This window comes from Pogona vitticeps, chromosome 5 (genome assembly GCF_051106095.1).
Source record: "Pogona vitticeps strain Pit_001003342236 chromosome 5, PviZW2.1, whole genome shotgun sequence".
NCBI lineage: Eukaryota > Metazoa > Chordata > Lepidosauria > Squamata > Agamidae > Pogona > Pogona vitticeps.
In genome coordinates, this window is record NC_135787.1 from 110,417,831 (window position 1) to 110,442,997 (window position 25,167).

The 25,167-nt window shown below is 42.3% G+C and overlaps 1 protein-coding gene across 1 annotated transcript in view; it reads right to left on the minus strand.

The window, feature by feature from the left end:
- Positions 1–25,167, minus strand: part of CCDC3 (coiled-coil domain containing 3) — a 76,091-nt gene that overhangs the window by 5,641 nt on the left and 45,283 nt on the right. The window lies entirely within an intron of this gene.

The following is a 25,167-nucleotide window of genomic DNA, read 5'->3' on the forward strand; positions in this document are numbered from 1 at the left end:
AATCCCGCTTGGACACTGGTGACAGGACATGCTAGTTTAGTGGGATATAGGACCAGTCAGGTGCCCTACACAGCTCTGTCTTCCACCTCAGCCCATGGAGGGCTGCCACTGCTACCACCCCAAAATCTGCCTGACAGAGTTGACTTGTTTGCTTAATGTGTCCCTAACTTTATCACCATCATCATCATCTTAGAACTGCATTGCTGGAAGGAACCGAAGGGATCATCATGACCAGCCCCTGTTAAGCAGGCACAGTGGGGAATCGAACTCACAACCTCTGGCTCCACAGCCAAAGACCTAAATCACTGAGCTATTCAGCAGTTCCTGCCCTTGTCTTTTGCTTCTGCAGGAGGCTCACAGTGATCTTCCAGCCCTGTTTCTGATCAGGTCTGCACCTGGGTGGTTTCATCAGCATTGCAGTTTCAGAGTTTGTGCCCAGAACTTGGAACAGTTACTTTTCCATATTGCAGTTCCCTACGTGCACACTCCACAAGCCATGGTGGCCATGCTAGCTATGGGATTCTGGCTGCTGCTCTCCAAAGATGTAACTTTTCCAAATTCTGGACAATACAGAGAAGGAGTGTGCACACAAGTGCACGTGACACATAATCCGAAGGACTGAAATGTCATTTCTGAACTGGACAAAAAAAAAAAAAACTCTCCAAAGCTGTTAAAACCACAATTTACAAAAATCAGACTAGCAACAGAGAAAGCAAGTCAATTCCCACCTTAAGGAGAGATTACAAAGACAATTTGCATTTTTTTAAAAAAAATGAGCTAATTGACAAATTGTTACAAAGGGAGTAGTGATAAAAATATTTAAACAAATGTACCAGCATGGCATCAAACACATATTTTACTGAAACTGCCACCTCTTCAACAACCTACCACAATGACTCAAGTCTCACTTCTTTTTGTAATTGCTGATTCATTCCTTTTTATGATTTATTTTACATTTCTCTGATATGCCTACAGATGGTATTGTATTTTTTTAAAAAAACAGAATTTCTGTTGAAGTTTTATTTTATTTTTCCTCAGTACTAGTATCGAGTTTCTGACGCACCTCAGAGTTGAAATGGACCTCATAAGAAACATGGGGAGGCCCACTGAAAACAGCACGCCTTCCTCAAATCCCAGCCTCCACAACCTTTCTCTTCAGTAACATCCAATAGTAAAACTTATCATAAATGACACATGTGCATTTCAGCAGTCCAGATCCACATCATCAGTGGCTGGTAGGCATTATGGAATAGCCAATGTGATGACATGAGGACAAAACGAAACTTTGATTTCTTGTCACAGATAATAGCATTTTCAGTAGCACCCCAGTGCTCTTTCTAATATGCTGCTTCACCTCCCAGTGAAGCACATTAAGGAAAGTAGTTTTAGACATTTCTGGCTTTTTGCTAGTGCTTAAGTAGGATGGCTACAGAAACAAAGAAGCAGGGGGTTTAAAGCTGATTAGGAATTGTGCACTGCAAGGCCTTCCTTGTTCTTTGGAGAAGGACCCAGGCTTAATGGCTTACCCCTGTCCTGGGGATAGCATAGGTCAAGAGGAGACAGTACATAGTACAGTGACCCCATGTTGCCCCTGAAGCCATTTTTGCAGCTCCTACGGCCTCCCCTTGCCAGAAAAAATGGCGCCACCTGAAATCTTTGATGTTGCTACACACACACACACACAAAGCCACATTTTCCTCTTTCTCTTTACTTCCAGCTGGGAAGGGGATTCTCTGCCATGCAGATTGTCAGGGCTCTGTGGGATAGAAGGACAATCTTTCAGGCTCCTTGGAGGTCCAGTGCAGCCCCCAGTCCCATTCCTTCCCCTGCCCCCAGAGGTGCCCCACCTTGATCAAGGTGTTGCCTCTGTTTTGTTTGGTGTGGCAGACTTAGCTCATCTCCCTCCTTATCCCTTATATCTCTGTATTTTACTCAAAGCTGATATTGTCTCTTGTCTCTACACGGTACAGTAAGAGGACCGAGTTCTGAGGTGATAAAGCAAACTGTACCTTGATAGACTGTTGATGAGGAATCGGAATGTTAATAGGCCTGTAATGAAATAACGAATAGCACAGCAAGGATCAGACTGGACTCTCCCTGAATATCATCTTTCCCTTGTATATGCCAAACAAAGCATGTCAGCCTTTAAGGCATCACAAGAGCCTTTGTTCTTTTTCTTTGAGCCCAGTTTTACTTCATGTCTTTTTGTACGCACACCAATTCCCCACACGGCCCTCCCCTCTTCTTCCCTACCTCTCGGAGCTTCAGGGAGGCAACCTTTGCACAGCCCGGTCTAAATAAATAAATAAGCCCTCTCTTGTTGTAATAATGACTAATTACATGCTATTACATTTAATTTTTTGTTCTCTGTTTTCTAATATATTCTCTAATAAGCTCAAGAGGCTGGGGAGGGGGAAGACTCATTTATCTTGGAGAAACACCAACACCTAACAATGCTCTACAGAGAACAGCCCACCAAAACTCCCATTCCCAGTTGATTACTTTAACCAAGTCAGCCTTACTAATCGGTTCTGACAATTTGCCAGGATCTGAGCTCCATGCAGGAAGTGCCCTCCTCCACTTCCAATCCCAGGAGATGATTTTGAAAGGCCGACTCAAGGACCACGTGGGGTGTGTGTGTGTGTGTGTGTGTGTGTGTGTGTGTGTGTGTGTGTGTGTGTGTGTGTGTGTGTGTGTGTGTGTGTGTGTGAGAAGTTATTTCTTTTTTTAAAAAACAAAGCTAAGTGTGATTGCACAGGGCATCTGACTCAGATAAGATTAACTGAGCACCCATTACCCCTACTGCTAGCTGTAAGCTACTGCTCTAAACATCTCTGTATTGTTTGGACAATTTTTAAAATTTAAGAATAACTATGAAGTGTTCTAGCTACATTCTCATTGGATTGAAAGCAATAGGTTGGCCCGAATTCTGTCCATCTCAGGGCCAAACTATATATTTCAGATAAAACATTATTTGAATTTGATAGTCCATTAGTGCTCCAAATACATGATGCTGACAGAACATAGTGGCTGAGAAATCTGACTTGCAAAAAAGGCCCATATTTGCATCCCAAAGACCAATCATAATACAAAGCAACAAAACTAGAGGTGAAAAATGCTCCTGCTCTTACCATCAGATCCCCTCAGCACTTAAGGAATTCATTCTTATCATGACATGTTCTCTGTAATGCACAGTTTAACCCAGCACACAAGCAGCACCTTCACCTTACTTTATTTATGGATGTACTTTGCACACTGTTGGATCGCTACCTAGGCCCTTTCAGCCAATCTGTTCTTAAGACCTATCCAACATTTACGAAGCATATCAGATGCATATCATGCACGTGCAGGTGATATATTTTCATTAATTGAGGCTGAAATGAAGTTACACCTGTGACAATTTCAGTTTGTGTATCTCTGCAATCCATAAAGTTGGCATGTGTTGTGTATATAGATGTGTGCAAGTTAGGAGTGCATGAAAGAAAGAAAGAAAGTGCTGCGAAGAATGACAGATGGGTGTTGGAATGCTCCTGTGCTGTGCTCAATGCTGACTAGCTGGTGAGAATGAGTGGGGGAAAGTACATCCGGTCAGCTCAGTGGTTTAGGCATCTGGCTGCAGAGCCAGAGGTTGGGAGTTTGATTCCTCCCTGTGCCTCCCTGACAGGGGCTGGACTCAATGATCCTATAGGGTCCCTTCCAGCCCTGCAGTTCCAAGGTTTTTATCAGATAGGAGAAGAGTGGCGCTTGGCTTTATCAGGTGATTTGAGAGTCTGTTGAGAACCAGTTGGGTTTTTGTATAATAGCGAGATGTTTGTTTAGTGTGTTGTGTGAATATTTTAGTGAAGAAATATCAAGGCTGTAACCTCATGGTCAAATATTGAAGGATCTGCTCCAATTATAAAATGGGTGAATTTGAAATATTTTTATGGACCACATGATGCAAAGTCTGATTCAAATCAGTCCAGCCTTTTTTGCTCCCAATGGGACTTTTTTTTCCTCTGTCACTGGGGGGCTCCTATTTTTTTCCAAGCCAAAACTATTCAAACTGGCATTTATCCATGTGATCAGCTGATTGGTTCTTGTAAAAATGGAGGGGAGTGTCCGTGGGTGATGTTTCAGTGACAGAGACAGTTGAAGCATGATGTCTGGGACAAGAGGAACACCTCTCCACTGTATTCTTTCATCTTCCCTCAATTTGTTTTTAATTTCTTACATATATGAGATTAGTGCTAGATTATTCTATCACCTTATCACTGGGTCATCATTATTATGTTCTGTATTTATACCCCTGTCAGTTCCCCAACAGATTGGCAAAGATGGGAGGGAGGGAGGGAGGGAGGGAGGGAGGGAGGGAGGGAGGGAAGGAAGGAAGGAAGGAAGGAAGGAAGGAAGGAAGGAAGGAAGGAAGGAAGGAAGGAAGGAAGGAAGGAAGGAAGGAAGGAAGGAAGGAAGGAAGGAAGGAAGGAAGGAAGGAAGGAAGGAAGGAAGGAAGGAAGGAAGGAAGGAAGGAAGGAAGGAAGGAAGGAAGGAAGGAAGGAAGGAAGGAAGGAAGGAAGGAAGGAAGGAAGGAAGGAAGGAAGGAAGGAAGGAAGGAAGGAAGGAAGGAAGGAAGGAAGGAAGGAAGGAAGGAAGGAAGGAAGGAAGGAAGGAAGGAAGGAAGGAAGGAAGGAAGGAAGGAAGAAAGAAAGAAAGAAAGAAAGAAAGAAAGAAAGAAAGAAAGAAAGAAAGAAAGAAAGAAAGAAAGAAAGAAAGAAAGAAAGAAAGAAAGAAAGAAAGAAAGAAAGAAGAAAGAAAGAAAGAAAGAAAGAAAAGGGAGCTATGGGCTGGAATGCAAACTGCACTGCATCCTGAATGAACAGTAAATTCCTGAATTAATTTCCAGCCCCTGTGTGAGCACTGACTGTGATTTCAAACGTAATACATGCTGCAAATCAAATTGCAGCAAAGCTGAATTGCTCCTTAATTAAACCCTAAGATAAAGATTATTTTTGCTCCTATTATACCAGAAATGTATCTTTACCTTCTGCTTACCTACTTGTTGTTCCAGAATAAATCCCTTTAGTTTTGTTCAAACTGAATTCACATTATTTAATTTTTTATTAATTTTAATAAGTTTTCTTAGCAGTCAGTCAAAGCATTACACACACATGCTAGCAGGATACACTACAGACCTAAGCAATACCTTCATCAAAGAGGTTATTTCCACACATCAAAGTACTGAGTAAACCCAAGCATGGGGCTTTTATGGTACACTTTAAATGAAACCAGCAGTGTCAAGGTGGCATCAGCTGGGAAGGAATAATTAATAGAGGCAACCCTAAATACTGACAGAGGTTTTTGGTGTTGAATGTCTATGATAAAACAACAGCACCAGCAACACAAATGCATAAGCGGCTGGGTGTGAGATAACTATACAGAATGTGAATTTGCTCTTCAGGTTGTCACAACATCTGCTGGGATTTCCTTTTCTGTTTCCAGGACAGCAATGTTGCCTTCCCCTCTGCCAGCATTTAAATTGATTTGATTTAATTTTCTTCCTTTTCTCTATCTATTATTTATCATCTGTTGGTATATTGTCAGTATTGCTAATAATTGATGTTTGGATTTTTATTTTAATTGTATATCTTTTGTTGTTAGCCACCCAGAGTGGTATGATATATCAGATGGGCGGGATTTAAATCAAATAAATAAATAAATAAATAAATAAATAAATAAATAAATAAATAAATAAATAAATAAATAAATTCTGTATCAGGTCACTCTACATATGCACACATGCAAATCCATTTAAAAAGTGAATGGTCTTGACTTCAGAATAGTCTTGAGGTTAGTTTCTTGTTACATTTGTATTTGGGGGGGGGAGGGAGGGAGGAAGTATGTCAGTCTTCCCCGAACTGGGCCCTACCATATTGGTGGAAGCACACTTTCCTGACTAGGAATGGGGGTTGTAGACAAATAGATCTGGTGAATACTAGTTTGGGGAAGGTTGGAGTTTGGGTTAATGCACATGATATGAAAATCGATCTGCATTTACCTGGTTACTCAGGATACTTACTTACTTACTTACTTGCACACTTACTTACATACTTACTTACTAATTAAACAAATAAACAAATAAATGTCACATTCACTACAGTAGTTTTCTGCAGCTAATGAATGACATTTTTCAAAAAGCATTTTATTGATTCCTAGTGTTGTGTGCCAAAATAATGTGCAGTAAATCAGGTTCCCAAGCCAGTAGAAGCCCTGAAAATTCCTTCATGTTGTGTTCCCCTGTTACATATGGTCGGGCACATTGTTTGAATCTCCATGGTCATCTATCTATCTATCTATCTATCTATCTATCTATCTATCTATCTATCTATCTATCTATCTATCTATCTGTCTGTCTGTCTGTCTGTCTGTCTGTCTGTCTGTCTGTCTGTCTGTCCGTCCGTCCGTCCGTCCGTCCGTCCGTCCGTCCGTCCGTCCGTCCGTCCGTCCGTCCGTCCGTCCGTCCGTCCGTCCGTCCGTCTGTCTGTCTATACCTACCTACCTACCTACCTACCTACCTACCCACCCACCCACCCACTATCTATCTATCTATCTATCTATCTATCTATCTATCTATCTATCTATCTATCTATCTATCTATCTATCTATCTATCTATCTGTCTGTCTGTCTGTCTGTCTGTCTGTCTGTCTGTCTGTCTGTCTGTCTGTCTGTCTGTCTGTCTGTCTGTCTGTCAAAGAATGAATCTTCTACCCTCTTTTACCTTCACAATAACCCTATTGGTAGCATATCTGGCTAAAACAAAATAAAAATTTTAAATAAAGAAGGAAAAAAATGTTGTGACATCTTAAAGACCAACTGCTATATTTTAATGTGAGCTTCCTCAGACATGTAAGGTAGGTTAGACTGAAACAGTGACTGGCCCAAGGTGAACTTAATGGATCCATGGAGACTAGAATCTGGATTTCTCAAGATTCCCAATTCAATGTTCTGGCCGCTGTATTACAATAGCTAGAGCAGAACCCTTCTCTATGGTGTGTAATTTTTGATGTACTGTATATACACTTCATTGTGTAGAACCCAACCTTGGATCTCCAGAAATCCTGGCCAGCACAGCTAGTGCTTAAAGCTTTGGGGAATTTCAGTCCAAGAACATCTGGAGACCCAAAGTTGGGAACCATGTTCTCAAGAATCCCCATTAGAGATGTGGATATTCATATTTGTATACGAATACTCCCCCACAGGTGGAGATAACGAGGGTCCACCCCCCTGGGGCCAGACCGACCACTCACCATTCCGCTGTTGCCATGGGATCCGTGCTCCCTTCCTATCACTCTGGAGCTCATGGTGGATTAGCCACTCTTTGACCTGGCAGAGATGCTCGTCATCCTGCCTCCTGCCAGGAGTGGCTAATCCACTGCTAGCTCTGGAGTGATAGGAAGGGAGCGCGGAGCCCGCAGCAGCAGCAGAATGATGAGTGGATGCTCTGGCCCCAGGGGGCTGGACCCTTGTTATCTCCACCTGTGAAGGGGTATTCATATTCATATAGAAATATTAATACCCCCATCTCTGCACCTGCAAGTGATAAGCCTAGACAGAATTTCACCACTTCAATGGACACAAAGCCTCTTCTGAAGCATGCTATTATCCTGAAGCATTATCCAATATGGGGGATTTTAAAAAAAGTTACAGAATAATTCTTTTGTAATAAAAGTATTGGGGCAGGCCTTAAAAAGAGAAAGTGATTCTTACAATTGTGGTTCCCACCTAGAGTCATAGACATATAGGACAGGCACAGTTCAGATAGCAACAAAGATGGAAATAGGTATTCCCCCCTCACTTTCCAAAAGTCAGAAAACTACTGAATTATTCAAAGGAAAGCCTGGCTGAACAACTTTTAGGGAAAACAAATACTTCATAATTCTGTATAGGATGATCATATATATATGTACTTGGAAGCAAGCTCAACAGTGTTCTGTGACTCTTATATCTATCTATCTATCTATCTATCTATCTATCTATCTATCTATCTATCTATCTATCTATCTATCTATCTATCTATCTGTATGTATGTATGTATGTATGTATGTATGTATGTATGTATGTATGTATGTATGTATGTATGTATGTATGTATTTATTTATTTATTTATTTATTTATTTATTTATTTATTTATTTATTTATTTATTTATTTATTTATTTGATTTCTATCCCACCCATCTAGACCAAAGGTCTACTCTGGGCTGTTTACAAATTTAAAAACAATAAAACCAATAAACATATATTATAGATCCAATGTGGCAAAAGTATAAGAAAGTAAGATACGGCAGGAGGGAAAGCCTGCCTAAATAGCCAGGTTTTAAGTTTATTCCTGAAACACCCAGAGAGGGAGCCAGGCAGATCTCCATTGGCAAGTTGTTCCAAAGGCGAGGGGCCACTGCCAAGAAGGCCCGGTTCCTCGTTCTTTCCTTCTGGACTTCCCTTGACATTAGGCCCCCCAGCTGCCTGGCCTGGCTGGATCGAGTGACTCTGGCAGAACTGGGTGGGAGAAGGCGCTCTGCCAGATATTGAGGTCCTAAACCGTTTAGGGCTTTAAATGTAATTGTAAGAACTTTGAAATCAACGCAGAAATGAATAGGCAGCCAATGCAAGGTGGCCAGAGAGGGGGAAATATGATGGTATGTGTAGCAGATTTCAAAAGATGACATCATTCCTGCCTGTCAATCAGAGGATAGGGCAGGAGGGGCGGAGTCAGAATGACAGACAGCTGGAAGAGACAGTTAGAGAGAGTCGAAATGAGACAGGGTTAGAGAGAAATAGGGACAAGAAGATGTGAAGAGAGTGCTAGGGTTTAGGAATAGATAAGAAGGGAAATTGAAAGATTGAACTATATTGAACAAGCAGGAATGAACACAAATACCATTGATTAAATACATGATCTGATCTAATATATGCACACCTGACATAGTCATATATTTGATTCTCCTGATGATTTTGTTATTAATAAAAGAATGTTTAATTGAAAACCCCTGATTCTTGAGTTATATGATCAGCTCCTATGTGTGTGGGACTTGAATTGGTATTAAGAGAATACCTGGTGGCAGCGAAAAGGGCGTATTTACCTTTGTAGAGCCCAAAGATATAAATTGTGCAAAGGGGGATCGGCACAAGTGGTGGCAGCGGTGGGATTAGAAAGATAATCCAGTGAGCCAAAAGATTTCAGTAAACCAGAGAAAACTTGAATTTCCTGAGTGTAGAGAACCTAGTAGTCTGGTGCTGTCAGGGCAGGAGTGGGACCCTTGAAAGTAGCTTTGTGAAAAGCTTAAAAAGGGACTCCTGAGGCAGACCAGGGAAGGACTACAGAAAAGGGGAAGCTCTGAGGGAAAATTCAGCAGTTTAAGGTTTACCTCAAGATTGAACTATGGGCTAGCTTTGGGGCTAGCTTTGGGGTCCTAGGCTTTGGGGTCCTAGCAAGTGGGCTAGCTTTGGGGTCCTAGGCTCTGAGAAGAGAGGGCTGAGGGGACAAGAAGCGGAAGCCAGGGTCAAACCCAGATCTGAGGGGAATAAGAGCAAGCAGAGGAGCTTGGAAATCAGAAAAATAAACAGAAATAGGTGTGTGGCTGAAAGCCAAAAAAGAAACAGTGTATCCCACAAGGAGCTCAGGCAGGGTGCCTGGAATAACAAAGTAGCAAAGCAAGCCTAGGCTGGTCTGTCTAAGCTACTAAGTATCTCTCCCTAGCATAGAGAGAAAAAAATAGGTCCCTTTTAAAACAAGGCTTGTGTTTTGGAAACTGAGAACACAGATAAGCCATGCTTCCTAAGAGAGGGAAAAAGTTAACAATGGAGGTACCTGAAGCACAAAGGTTACCTCACGAAGAGGAAAGTACTCTTGAGGTAGCGGGGAGGAGGATGTTACTCAGGATGATGATGATGATGCCTCAAGGGGAGGAGAAACTACTTTAACCTCCCAAGAGTTTCTAAAATGGAAATGGGAAAGGGAATTTCAGCTAAGACAGGCTGAGTTAGAAGCAAAGGAAAGAGCTGAAGCCAGACAGGCAGAGGCAGAAGCCAGAAAAAGAGAAATGGAACATGAATTGCGAATGAGACAACTAGAAATAACCACCCTAAATCAGAATAATAACAATTCAGCCAGTGAAGAGATTTTTAAAATAGACCTCAAGAAATTCCCACAATTCAGAAAGGGGGATAATCCAGAGGCATTTCTGATTCTATTTGAGAAAGCCTGCTGGGACTATAAAATCCCAGAATCTGATAAAATGATCCTTTTAAGGACCCAAATTAGTGGCAAACTCACCAAAATATATGCCCGTATGCCTCAGGAAAAAGTGAGAGAATACAAAGCTTTTTAAAAGATGGTTTTTGCTAGTTTTGGGATCAATGCAGAGCATTTGAGGCGGAAATTTAGGACATTGACCAAAAAGCCTAATGAAACCTATTCTCAATTAGGGGCAAATATGGCGAAGTATTTAGATTGCCACAGTATGTTTTCACCCCAGTAAGAAGTCTGGGCGCCACATTCTGTACCATCTGAAGTTTCCGCATCAGTCTCAAAGGCAGCCCCACGTAGAGCACATTACAGTAGTCTAATCTTGAGACTATGAGCGCATGGACCAAAGTGGTGAGCGCCCCCACATCAAGATAGGGATGCAGCTGGGCAATCCGCTGAAGGTGGAAATGTGCAGAATGGACCACTGACAACACCTGGGTCTCCATGGTGAGTGCCAGGTCCAGATGTACACCCAAAGTGCGAACCTCACTCTTAGTGGTAAGAGTCACCGCCCCCCAAAGGAAAGGGAGTTTCCCAGACCACTGATGTCTGGGACACCCACCCAACCACTGATGTCTGGGACACCCACACCTCTGTCTTGCCCAGATTCAGCCCCAGTCCATTCACCTGCATCCATTGCTGAACAGGCCCAGGCATCACTCAAGTGACAAAACAGCATCCACTGTTGTTGGAAAAAAGGAGATGTAGAGCTAAGTATCATCAGTGTACTGATGACATGAAGCCCCACATCTCCTGATGACCCCTCCCAGTGGCCTCATATAGATGTTAAATAGCATTGGAGAGATAATCGAGCCCTGCAGAATGCCACAATTGAGCCTCCACAGGCCCGAGAAACTTTCTCCAATCTGCACTCTCTGGGGACAGTCCTCCAAGAAGGAATGGAGCCAGGCAAGTGCCAGGCCACCAATTCCCAACTCAGAGAGAGCCTCTCCAGGAGAATACAGTGGTCGACGATATCAAAGGCGGCTGAAATATTGTGGAGGACCAGCAGAGACATTTTGCCTCTGTCGGCCTCCCACAGTAGGTCATCAGACAAGAGTACCAATGCCATATCCATGCCATGGCACAGCCTGAAGCCCAACTGGAATGGATCCAGGGCACTGGTTTCATCCAGAAGAGCCTGCAGCTGATCAGCCACCACCCTCTCAACTACCTTGCTGAGGAAAGAAACATTGGCGATGGGCCTATAAGTGCCAATATCGTCCTCCGCCAAACTCAGTTTCTTCCTAATGAGCCTAATGAGTGTCTCCTTGAGGGCAAGGGGAACCTTGCCCTCCTGGAGAGACCCACTAATTATTGCTGTAGCCCATTCAGATGTTATAGGCCTGGCTGCTTTGATTAGCCAGGCCAGGCAAGGTTCAAGGGAGGAGGTGGTGGCGCAACAGTGCTCAAGCACTCTGTCCACTATGTGTGACATCAAAGGCTGATAGTGGTTAAGTCTCATTGGGCAAGACAGAGTGCTGGATGTCTAGGAAGAAGCTCGGTTTTGCTTTGAAGTGAGATTATGAATCTAGATGCTGCTTGGTCCTACTGCTTTCTATAGAATTTTCTCTCTTTTTCTCTTTCCTTCTCCACCATTTTCCAGCCAGCAAATATCCTCCCCCCCCCCCGTGAAAACCATGAAAATAATTCCTGGGGCACTGCACAGGAAGTGATGCCCTTCTCAGCAGGATTCCTCATTGTTCGTTCGTTTAGTCATTTAGTCGTGTCCGACTCTTCGTGACCCCATGGACCAGAGGACGCCAGGCCCTCCTATCTTCCACTGCCTCCTGGAGTTGGGTCAGATTCATGTTAGTTGCTTCCGTGACACTGTCCAACCATCTCATCCTCTGTTGTCCCCTTCTCCTCTTGCCATCACACCTTCCCAATATCAAGGTCTTTTCCAGGGAGTCCTCTCTTCTCATGAGGTGGCCAAAGTATTGGAGCCTCAGCTTCAGAATCTGTCCTTCCAGTGAGCACTCAGGGTTGATTTCCTTTAGAATTGATAGGTTTGTTCTCCTTGCAGTCCAGGGGACTCTCAAGAGCCTCCTCCAGCACCACAATTCAAAGGCATCAATTCTTCAGCGGTCAGCTTTCTTTATGGTCCAGCTCTCACTTCCATACATCACGACAGGAAAAACCATAGCTTTGACTATCCGGACTTTTGTTGGCAAGGTGATATCTCTGCTTTTTAAGATGCTGTCAAGGTTTGTCATCGCTTTCCTCCCAAGAAGCAGGTGTCTTTTAATTTCGTGGCTGCTGTCTCCATCTGCAGTGATTATGGAGCCCAAGAAAGTAAAATCTGTCACTGCCTCCGTTTCTTCCCCTTCTATTTGCCAGGACGTGATGAGGCCAGTGGCCATGATCTTAGTTTTTTTGATGTTGAGTTTCAGACCATTTTTTGCACTCTCCTCTTTCAACCTCATTACAAGGTTCTTTAGTTCCTCCTCACTTTCTGCCATCAGAGTGGTATCATCTGCATATCGGAGGTTGTTGATATTTCTTCCGGCAATCTTAATTCCGGCTTGGGATTCCTCCAGTCCATCCTTCCTCATGATGTATTCTGCATATAAATTAAATAAGCCGGGGGACAATATACAGCCTTGTCGTACTCCTTTCCCAATTTTGAACCAATCAGTTGTTCCATATCCAGTTCTAACTGTTGCTTCCTGTCCCACATATAGGTTTCTCAGGAGATGGGTAAGGTGGTCAGGCACGCCCATTTCTTTAAGGACTTGCCATAGTTTGCTGTGGTCCACACAGTCAAAGGCTTTTGCATAATCAATGAAGCAGAAGTAGATGTTTTTCTGGAACTCTCTGGCTTTCTCCATAATCCAGCGCATGTTAGCAATTTGGTCTCGAGTTCCTCTGCCCCTTCCGGCTTGTACTTCTGGGAGTTCTTGGTCCACATATTGCTGAAGCCTACCTTGTCGAATTTTGAGCATAACCTTGCTCATCAGCATCTTGATAAATTTTACTTACTGCTTCCTGTCTGAAGTACCATCCTCTGCCAGATTTCTACCTAACTGCCACTCTTATCAATTTCAGGCTTTTGTACTGGTCAATTTCAAATAGTTTTATCCAGTCCCATGCACTTAACACTGCCATTTGAAACTGACCAATGTAAAAACCTGAAACTGACAAAACTATCAAAGAAATAGGCACAAAGCAGTACAGGGTTCACATATTCTGTCTTGCTCACAGTCACTTCTCATCACTGCTGCTTTGGGAAATCTCCCATTCTCTGTGGAAGTCCAGGAGGAGCAAAATGTCAAAAATTGTTGGAATTAAACAAATTGCTAACTATTCTCTGCCTTGTAGCATGAAGGTGAAGAGCTGACCACCCTGATATTCAGTGCAGAAGGGGAGATGAAAAGAGCTGTACTTTGTTTATAGAATTCCCAAAGAGAAACAGAATGGTGACGGATAGCAGGAAGTAAAAGGCAAAGCCTTGCATTCCTATTTCAGCATGATGCCCAAGAAAAAACATGAGAAATATTTATACCCTGCCTTTCTCCTCAAGAGGACCCAAGATGGCTTACTACATTAAAATGAACAATATAAAATTGGAACTGGGGGTAACACAGCAGCCCACCTTTTAGGCATCCAGTTACTGAGGAAAAAGCCTGCCTGAAGAAAGGGCAGGAAAGAGGGAGCCTGCCTGACCTCCTGTGGGAGGGAGTTCCACAACTTGGGAGCAGAGACCAAGAAGGTCCTTTTCAGGTCCTCACCAAACATCCTCACCTGTAAGGATGGCAGGACAGAGAGAGAGAGAGGAAGGCCTCTCTTGATGATTTTAAAATCCAGATATAAAGGGAGATGCAGTCTTTCAGGGAGCTTGGATCCAAGTTGTTTAGGGATTTATAGGTCAAAAACAGTGCTTGAACTTGTGTTGGGAAACATGGTAATTGCCACTGTGCATTAGCTACTTGAGTAACAGGCATAGGTAGAGACCTTAAGCCTTCAGAAGGCGTCAGGACTAAAAGCACCAGTGCAGTATTGGAGAATAACAGTTTAACAAAACAAAAAACCTTCCAAAATGGAAAAAAAAATGAGGCACAGATTTGACCATTAATTTCAATGGGAAAGATAACATGAAAACCAGTCATCAAGTCTTCCTATCCACCTCCTTTGCCTTGAGCTTTCAAAAGTTATCTTGCGTAACTACAGCCCCGGAATCTTGAATGAGCATGATAGCCTGCAAGCAAGGGAGTCATGCTAGCTAGGGTGTGTATGTGTGTGAATTCAAAGTTAGGTTCCAAAACAGAAGAAAAACAAAAGCACCCTTTCCCAACCACAACCTCAGTCTGTGTCAGGCTGCTGTCAGGTACAGGACCAATCTATCCTTGGCAACGGTATCCACAACAGATCAGGATTTATGGTCAAAAGTGATGGTTTTCATGTGAAAAATAAACAAGCCATAGCTTTCTAAAGTTGACCTGGTGATTTCTATAAGAATACAAAGGGAGAAGATGTTTGAGAGTGATCCGGCCTAATTTCTCTTGGGTGTATTATGTTTACATGGCACTGACATCCTAGTAACTGGCTGAAGAGAACCAAGAATTTCCTGCCACTGTGTGTCATGCTGGAAAAAAGCGAGAGCAATTTGCCAGTTTTGGCTTACCAAGAGGTAACTCAGCAGAACAGTAAGATTGCAGGGAAGTTAAGCTCTGCATGCGTGCACAGAAACTCAACAGAAGCTCTTCTTAAAATGTTCTTAAAAGTACTGTGCTCAGCAGTTTTATTATTATTTTTTAAATCTCTAGAGAAAAGACTCATTCATTTTTTTAAAAAAATGATCTTTGTTTCACTAAAGTACTTCTGTGCCTGCCAACTCTGTGTTCTGTGCAAAGAAATATTAAAAGGGTCCAAGGGCATCATTTTGAAGTTTGGGTGCAGGGATAGATGCGAAGATGTGCAGTAAAGCTGAAAGTAGTTCTTGAATGCATTCCAGGAGAAGTGGTGAAAATGGCTTTTATTTTAAGACCAATTCTTCTGGTTATATTTCTTTCTTGTTATAGCAGCTGCACTGGCTGCCAATCCAATTCCAGGTACATGCAATTCAAAGTGCTGCTTTTAACCTATAAAGCCCTAAACAGCTTGGGTCCAAACAATCTCAAGGACTATGTTTCCTTTCATGAGCCTGCCGGGTGTTAAGATCATCAGGGGAGGTCTTTGAAATAAATAAACAACAAACCTCTCCTTCAAAAAGAGGGATGACAAATATAACCATTTTTATGTTTTTGATCACCAAAGATTGTGTACTTTTCACTTTTTCCATGGAAGTCTACACAGAGTCACAGAGGAAGCTGCGTATTTCCGAAAGGACATCCACATCCATCAGCTGCAGTAAAAACAACAGAACGATGTTTTAGTGCCTCAAATGTTTATTTTAAAAGAAACATCTGATGCAGTAGATTGTAGTCCACAAAAGCTTACATCAGTCGGTCTCCAAGATGCCACAAGACCCGCTTTCTTAATTCTTTTTTTAAACTGTCCCTTTTCACTTTTTTTCATACCGTTGCAGTTTGAGGAGCTGAAGAGATTGGGATGTGCGGGACTGCCCATGAGAAAAGGTTCTTCCTACCTCCACCCTGAAGCAAAATGTACTTGATGACTGTCATCACGCACACCGCTTTGCTGTGACTTGTCATCCAAGAATTGCCTTGAGTAAGAAATTTATGGCAAGATGATGAAGTAAATCATCAAAAGCTTGAAATATGCTCAATAATGATTGGATTGTGATACACACCATCTCTTTACACTGCAGCAGCAGCTACAGACACACGGGCATCCTTCTCTTTTGCTTACTATATAATTTGGCTCTTGTGGAAAAATCTTCTACAACCAGCAGATCCTGATGCCAGTGGTGGTAAGCCGCAAGCTAGATGGCAGCCTTACAATCAGGTAGGTAAAGGGTAAAGGTTCCCCTTGACAATTTGTCCAGTCATGTCCAACTCTAGGGGGCGGTGCTCATCTCCATTTCCAACCCACAGAGCTAGCGTTTATCCGAAGACAATCTTCTGTGGTCACGTGGCCAGTATGACGAGACACAGAACACCGTTACTTTCCCACCGTGGGAAGTAGTTAAGTAGTTTTAATGACATACTATCAGATAGTATGTCATTAAAACTACTCAAGATACATACTGAATTGTGCATATGTGAGAGAGCGTGGGAAGGAAAGTCCTGTCCTACTTTTCTTGGTGAAGCAAAGCAAGAGAAGATATATGATCCTCTTGACTTTATATCCAGGTTGGGATAGAAGAGAGGGACAGATCCTCCTGTGTTCTTGCATTAGAGTCCCAGGAAGTCTTTGTAACGGGGTGGCCCCTCACACATCATTTCCCCCCTCCGCAAAAAGCAAACCAGAACAATCACATAAAATTACACCTACTGATTTTCATGTATAAATGCAATTTTTTAAAAAATGTAAGTCATTATACTATATCTCACCTGAGTGAGATCATGCTGAAATCCTGTTGTGTATACATGGGCACAGCCCAACATTATGCCCGCAGCAGATGTGCCAAGGCAGAAGTACTTCCATAATGTTATGCTATGCAGGGAGGAACTGAATTCCAGTCTTACTGCAGGAAGGTAGAATCTTCTTTAAAATTTAATTAACCTTTACATTTAATCCACCATCTCTCTCTCTCTCTCTCTCTCTCTCTCTCTCACACACACACACACACACACACACATACACACACACACACACACACACACACACACACACAGAGAGAGAGAGAGAGAGAGAGAGAGAGAGAGAGAGAGAGAGATTTTAATCCCAATATTTATTCTGGGAATTCAGGGGAGCATTCTGTATGAGGACTTCCTATTTTCTCCTCTAAAAAGCTCTGCAAGAGAGACAAAGACTTGCAGAAGGACATCCACCCAAATCCAGGGCTAGAAAAGTCTTTCACCCTTCATTTAGACAGGAGGGTCCTCATTAGCCTTCCTAAAATACCTGCAGATCTAGGGGTATCAGTATATAGGCAGCATACTATCAATTCTTTTTTCAGGGGGTTTCTGTTTACTGCTATATCAAGGGTAGAGTAGGTTGTTTTGTTTTCTTTCTTTTTTCTTTTTTACTCTAGGCAACAAAAGTCTTGGTCCACCACTGTCTTTCTGGGCCAAATCCTCTAAACCAGTGGTCCCCAACCTTGGGCCTCCAGATGTTCTTGGACTACAACTTCCAGAAGCCTTCACCACTACCTCTGCTGGCCAGGATTTCTGGGAGTTGAAGTCCAAGAACATCTGGAGGCCCAAGGTTGGGGACCATGGCTCTAAACCATGCTGATACAGTGGGGTCTTGACTTGAGAACTTAATCCGTATTGGAAGGTGGTTCTCAAGTCAAAAAGTCTGTAAGTCAAGTCTCCATTGACCTACAGTGCATTGAAAACTGATTAATCCCGTAACAGGCCGTTTTTGTTCCATTTTGGGTTTTTTCTGGTCTGTAAGTCAAATCTCAGTCTGCAAGTCAAATCTAAATTTTGCGGCCAGAGAAGTCTGTAACTCAAAAAGTCTGTAAGTCAAGCCGTCTGTAAGTCAAGGGTCCACTGTATATAGAGCCCTTGTAAAATGATGCTTCTGTCTTTTCAGTGTTGGAAAAATGCTTCAATTTGTATTCTCTGGCCTGGCTGAAGTTTGGATAGATCTATTTTAAAACGTATTAAGGAAGGAAGGAAGGAAGGAAGGAAGGAAGGAAGGAAGGAAGGAAGGAAGGAAGGAAGGAAGGAAGGAAGGAAGGAAGGAAGGAAGGAAGGAAGGAAGGAAGGAAGGAAGGAAGGGAGGAAGGAAGGAAGGAAGGAAGGAAGGAAGGAAGGAAGGAAGGAAGGAAGGAAGGGGTTTCTGCATTTCTTTACTATGCAAAGCACAAAACTGAAAGGCTTCTAACTCAGCTCTTCTCTGAGAATAAGTCTTCTGACATATTCAGTCCATGTCCTGACCCCCCTTGCATCTATTTTGATTTTCTTCAGCCACACAAGATGAATCTAAATGTATCAGAACAGTTTTTACCTATCACTATTCCACAGCACTAAATTAATTCCTAAAAGCTGTTTTGACTGCATCATTGTTCTTAGCAGCTCAGCTACAATGCACCTACATCTCTCCAAGTGAATTGCCATGTTCCTTTAAGCATATATGCTTTACAACATGTAAAGCTGCCTTGGGAGCAGGTGGCCACTTGAATGGGTTTCAGCTCCTTCCAGGAAGATCATTTTGCACCACTTATGCATGCTTTTGCAATTATCAGGTCATGAAATCTTGAGTGCAGTGGGGGTCTGCTGGCAGAGTAGCGTTTAACAAGAGTTTCAACAATCTATTAACATGTTCCAGCCTCTGGGCTGCAAGGTTGAAATATCAGCAGTTCGAATCCATACAACAGAGTGAGCTCCCGTCGTTTGTTCCAACTCCTGCCAACCTAGCAGTTCAAAAGCATGTAAAAATGTGAGTAGATAAATAGGTACCATCTCAGTGGGAAGGTAACGGCGTTCCGTGTCTAGTCATGCTGGCCACATGGCCACGGAAACTGTCTATGGACAAACGCTGGCTCTATGGCTTGGAAATGGGGATGAGCACTGCCCCCTAGAATCAGACACGACTGGACAATTTGTCAAGGGAACCTTTACCTTTACGTATTAACATGTTCCAATCCTGAATTTTGCTTATGAGAACAGTGACTGAAGAGAGATGCAGAAGGAAAATGGATTATCAGACAGAAGGGGCTCAAGGAATTTAAACTTAGGCAAATGGGTCACTTTCTTCTTTGGCTGCACCCAGAAGAACAGTTTCCTCAGCAGTCCATATTTTATTTAATAGTTGGCAGTGAATTAACTCATGCCATTCGTGGCAAGGGGGATGGTGTATGCACCAAGGTTTAGTCGTGTTCCATAAGGAATGAAGAACATACAGTGGACCCTCTACTTACGGAATTAATCCGTATTGGAATGGTGGCTGCAGGTCGAAAAGTCTGTAGGTCGAATATCCATTGACCTACAATGCGTTGAAAACCGATTAATCCGTAACATGAACCCTCAGACCCTGGCGTTCCACCTCACTAATCTGTACCAACTTTTTGTCTTTTATTTTACATTCCAGCAATTGGGAGGGATAAGTACAGACTAAGGATGCGCAGTACCGATGAGAAACAGAACCATACCCAGATTGATCACTCCACACCTAGGACCTTCTGAATGAGGGTATCCAAACGAAAAACAATAGTTTCTTTAACCTCTCTTTTGAAATCCCTAATCTATTGTATTTTAGAGCCACTCTATTATAAAGCTGCATAAAACTCTGAAAACAAAAGAAAGTGCCTCTTTCATGTTTTCCCCATTCCACTTAACCCAAAATCCCATTCCTGGTATAGAAAAGAAATTATTTCTATAGTAACATCAGTTTGTGTGCCTTCAGAATTTCATACGCTAACCAAAAAAAAATTCTCTGTCTCTCTAAAGAGTTTAGAATAGATTAAAACTAGATGCTCTGAGGGAAATCTGGCTACCCAAATTGAACTTTCACTAATAATGTTGAAGATCATGCTGTCCCCTCTAATGGGTCACTTTTACAACTACAGTAATGAGAGCATATAGTAAAGTTGTATTTCTAAAGCAAGGTAATGAACAGGAACAAAGTGACTTTACTGGAGCAATGAGTCACATTTCCACTTACGGCCGGAGTAGGCTGCAAGGAGTGTGGGAGGCAGCCACCTCCACTTTCTGCAGTCCTGTCACAAAATCGTCTAAGAAACAACAGAGAAGGCCCCACACATATCACCTCTGATTGAATCAGAACCCTTATTTTCCAATTAAAACAACAATCCAGAACCTAACACACACACCAACAGCCAGCTTATGTAGCTTAACGAAAATACTAATAATTAATACAGCAGGAATGAAAAGAGTGAAGATAATGGTAGACTGACATTTCCCAGCTGCAAGAAGAGGCAAAGGTTCATTTTGAGAAGGAACATTCCAAGCTTTGAATGGACTTCAGTGGTCAAGTAGGAACTCCAGCAATGGGAGCATCCCTTCTAACGTCACTTGATTCTGGGACTTACCAAGATTCACTTCCAAACTTCTTTCTGAAAACTAGAATCCCCTCTCTTTAGGAAACCTAATTATTTTAAATACATCTTTAAGAAAATAGAAGTATTAAAAAATGTAGTTTCTTGCTGAAGCTTCTCCGTTGGGAGTTTTTAGAAAGAGAATGCTAGCTGGAAGCTTCCAGACTGCAGCTTCTGGAGAGAAATTCCCTCTCCAAATATATACCAATATTAAAAGCAAGCCGTGCTTTCAAGAGGACTAAAAAAGAGTGGAATGTCACAGAGGAAAGTGCTGGGTGAAACAAGATGAGGGGAACATTATATGTCCATCAGGAAAAGTATCAATAACTTTAGCACAGAACATGGTACTTTAGGGAGAACCAATGTGCCATATGGAGCAGTCCTACCATTCTTCAGATTCAGGCTGCAGTTAGGTAGCGAGAAGTGTTGGAAAATAAAGATTAACTGTAAAGATGTTTCTATAGCATTTCAGCATGACAAGAGGAAAGGGGGCCAAACCCAGAAAAGTGGGACTTGCTAAGAGGCCTGTAGTAGAATGAAATTCTTTGATTTGACTTGTTGACAGCAGACACAAAGTGTAGACTTTGTCATGGCGGGTCCTACCATTAGGCAGTGTGAGGCAACTGTGCCTGGTGGGAGATGCTGCAAGGTGTGGGGAGGACTCTCCCAACATTCCTCCTGAGCCCCCAGACAGAGTAGAGAAAAGAGCTATGTAACCTCCACTGCAACCCATAAACTTGCCTATGCACTAAGGTCTAGAGGAGGATATTGTCGAAGTGACCATCGAAGTGAAATTCAGCTACCACTTCAGAGTACTTCTCTGCAAGGAATCAGGGGTGAGGCGAGACATTTGTCTTTTGCCTCAGGCAAAAAAAATGTCAGCCAGTCCTGGACTAGATAATGTCCCATTAGAGCAACAGACTCCACATAAGACTTTTCTTAGCCCCATCTACAGAGATTAAGCCCATAAATACATTGTAATTGCATTACAGATTTACACAGGAATGCCTCCGGGATAGCTGTGTTCACCCCTTGAAACAAATAGTTTATTTTGTTTTATTAGGCATGAAGTTTATAGACCAGAGATTACTTCATCAGATGTACCTTGTAAACTTTATTGTTATGGGTAGTCACCCTGAGGGAGGCAGAGAAGTCCACAATCAGGAGCTGGGCCTTTTCAATGGTGGCTGCCTCATTATGGAATACATTGCTGGTGAACGTTCATCAGTCTCCATCCTAGTGATGCTTAGGCAGGAAATAAAGACATTGCTCTTCAGCCAGGCTTTTGAGAATCTTCTCCCTACTTAATTTCTATTTGATTGTTCATTCTTTAATTGTTTGAGCTCTACTGCTGTTGTCACCATCCTGGGGTCTGCTTATGTTTGTTTGTTTGTTTGTTTGTTTGTAGGTGGATTTTAGGGGTGGATTTTTTTCTTTTTCTTTTCTTTTATGTTTACATTATGTTGTAAGCTGCCCAGAGGAGTGGCTTGCCACTAGATGCTCAGGGTAGAAATTTAACAAATAAATAAATCTGTTGAAGTGGGCTGCAGTGTATAAAATAGTATGTCAAATCAATCTTGTTAGTTTTAAGATGCTCAAAGTCCTCACTGCAGACATGCTAGCTCAATACATATGTCACCAAGTTGCCGGCTCAGCAGGATTCTCCAACACAGTGGTTCCCACCCTTGGGTTCTGTTCTTGGACTAAAACGCCCAGAAGCCTTCACCACTAGCTGTGCTGGCCAGGATTTCTGGGAGTTGTAGTCCAAGAACATCTGGTGACCCAAGTTTGGGAAGCACTGCTGTAACAGAAATCTCAGCACTTATATGAATTACATTTCCAAGGATTCTATGCTTGCAACAGAGTATGATTCTGTTTGTTCTTTGTCTGGTAAATGTCTGTACCGCCATTCAAATACAAGCATTCCCAGGATGTCATAATAAAATTAAATATGACAAAAATTTTACAGCCACAAAAAACGTGAACATCAAAACACAGGTAAAAATAATAGTTTCCTGCCTAGAGAACAAAATGGATGTGTGACTATATGATAACTATTTTTAGAATCTCTTATTTCATCATGTTGTGCAGCATTAGACTTGGGGAAACTTGCAGCTCTAAGCAACTTCCAAGCAACCACAAAGCTTATGTAAAAGCCAGGATTTAAGAAATCCACAAGACAATTTGACCAGTATTAAGTAAACTGATCTGAGTTTGATCACAGAATCTGATACCCATTCATATTTTGAGCTTTGACATCCAATTATAGGTTACCCAAAATTTGGCCTTGCCTGACGAAGAGTCATAATTAACATACTTGGTTTGTTTCATAATGAATTGCTAGGTCCACTGACCATGATGTGTTGACCTCAGATGCTGGAGAAATTTTTTGCTGTATATCTCTTATTTGTTGACTTCTAGTAGAAGAATTTTCCATGTAAGCTTATGCCAAACAAAGGTCATTGGTCTTTAAGAAAAGGGTGAACAAAGCGTGGCCTTCAGTTACACATAGCCTCACCAGCTACCAATTTGTAAAAGAAAAGGAAAAAGGGAAAAAAAGGCACAAAATGTTTTTTTTTACATCCTCTAGAACAGTGATCCCCAACCTTGGGCCTCCAGATGTTCTTGGACTTCAACTCCCAGAAATCCTGGTCAGCAGAGGTGGTGGTGAAGGCTTCTGGGAGTTGAAGTCCAAGAACATCTGGAGGCCCAACGTTGGGGACCACTGCTCTAGAAGGCACGGGGCAGTTTTGCCATGTTTGACCTCACTCCCTTCTCCACTGTGGGTTCATATAGTCAATTTTGGTTTAATTTTTTTAAATGGCCACTAGAAGGATCAACAGTTATTTGTTTCTAAGTTTTTTTAAAAAAGGTGTGGCCCTCCACAGTTGAGTCCTTGGGATGTGCATCCCTTGGACCCCTGGAGGCTTCCTATCACTACTTTAAGGTATCACAAGATCCTTTGGTGTTTTCCCTGCAACGGTCTAACACAGCAAGAGTTCTGGAAGTTGTTTACTTCTTGTTAGTTCTGGATCCAGTATCAACCTTTCTACAGCATTGTGGTGCTATAGATAAAATGTGATCCTCCAAACTGTATTACATGTGGATGAAGATGACAAACAGGGTATCATCTGTTCCTGTTTCTAAACCTAGATGGCTTACACTTATAAATGCATCAGGTTCTTTAAATTAATGTTTATTTGTATCCACCATGCAGTATAAATATTTCTATATATTAAATTTGCTTCTGTCTTTAAGTAAGAGTGTAGTGGCTTTTCAGCGGGGATGTGCATTTGAATTTGGGTGATGATGATGATTAAATTAAGCAACTTGCCTCACCCTCCCGAAAAAGTAAAAGTAATAGGCACACAATTACAGGGGGAGGGGGGCAAGATGAGTTATACAACATATTCCTTTTTCATAGTTACATTTGAAGCTCTTTCCACCTACCCTTTTCAAAACTTATCTTACTAATCTATGAATCCCCTAAATCTATGATAATATGATCTATAGCACCATATTCTGTGCTAACTTAGACCACTGTCCAAATACTATCTGTTTGTGGAGGTCTAAAAGCATATTATGGGCATCTTGAGTCTACTGCTTTTGTCTAACCCTTTGTTTGCCTTCTTGGTTATTCAACTGTTGATCCCACAAACACCAAGGCTTTTCTTGACCACCTGACATACACCATACTTGATGTAATAGAGGAGAAAAGCAAGTAAGTGATAAATGGGAAAGCTACCAACATTTTAAACATAAGCATAACCATGTGCCACCCAACTCCTTTCCACCTAATGCACAAAGAAAGAGGTAATGTAGAGGTTGCTTGCTACCAACATTAGGTCTGATGATGCTGAGTAAACCCCATTCAACTTGGATTAAGGTGGTTTGAGGAATGAGAAGAGGGTGTCACCCAGAATATTATCTGGATTGTCCCGGTAGCAGTGAGAGCTCGTTGTTTACACTGTGGTGTCTGTGCTTATCTCAGTTTATAACAACAGCCTTGGAATATTCCATCTATTTTCATCCAAAAGACACAACATTTTTGACAAGTGACTTATAAGCATTCTAATTATAAACTGTGTTTATTTAAAGCAGGTTGGGTAAAAGGAGTGAGCGCTTCCTGTTCTATGGATGAACAAGCGGGCGACGGTGGCATTCCTCTCATGGTTCTGTCTCCCGTCTGCTGCTCCAAAGGCTTTTAGGAAACAAGAGGGAGCACCTGCAGCCACATTCCTTGCTCTGGCAGCTGGCAGCTGTCTCGGCAGCTGAGCTATCGTGCCCCTCCTGAATGGGTTAAACACTGCCTGGCCGCAAAATGAGCAAAAAGGCCTACCGTTATCTTGTGACAGATTCCCAAATGGTGGGAATCTGAGGAAACCAACAGTGTTTCCCAGTCAAGGAGTAAGACTCTTCGTGTGGGAGCAAACGTTTCCCAGAGTGCTTCTAGGAGCATCAAGGCTATGTTTCATAAACACCAGGCCGTGTCTAGAGCAGAAAGTGTTTAAAAAGAAAAAAAAATTAACCTCTCTGTATCCCAATGTCCTTGCTGCTCTCCAACACACGAGCCCTTCCCAACTCTGTTATCATTCCCTCATGTTCCAGAGGTCCTCAAGCCCATCAGCAATGTGGTTGTTTCTGCATTCCCTATCCTAACAGTCAGCCATCAGTGATCCTAGATCTAATCTAGGTTCTTGTGTGGTGCCATCTGGTTCTCCAGTTGACAGCCTCAGAGGCCAAGATACCATATATGAAAAGGTAGATTGGAGCCATCTCTATCTCCATCCTTTTTGTCAGAGTGACCCACCAGTA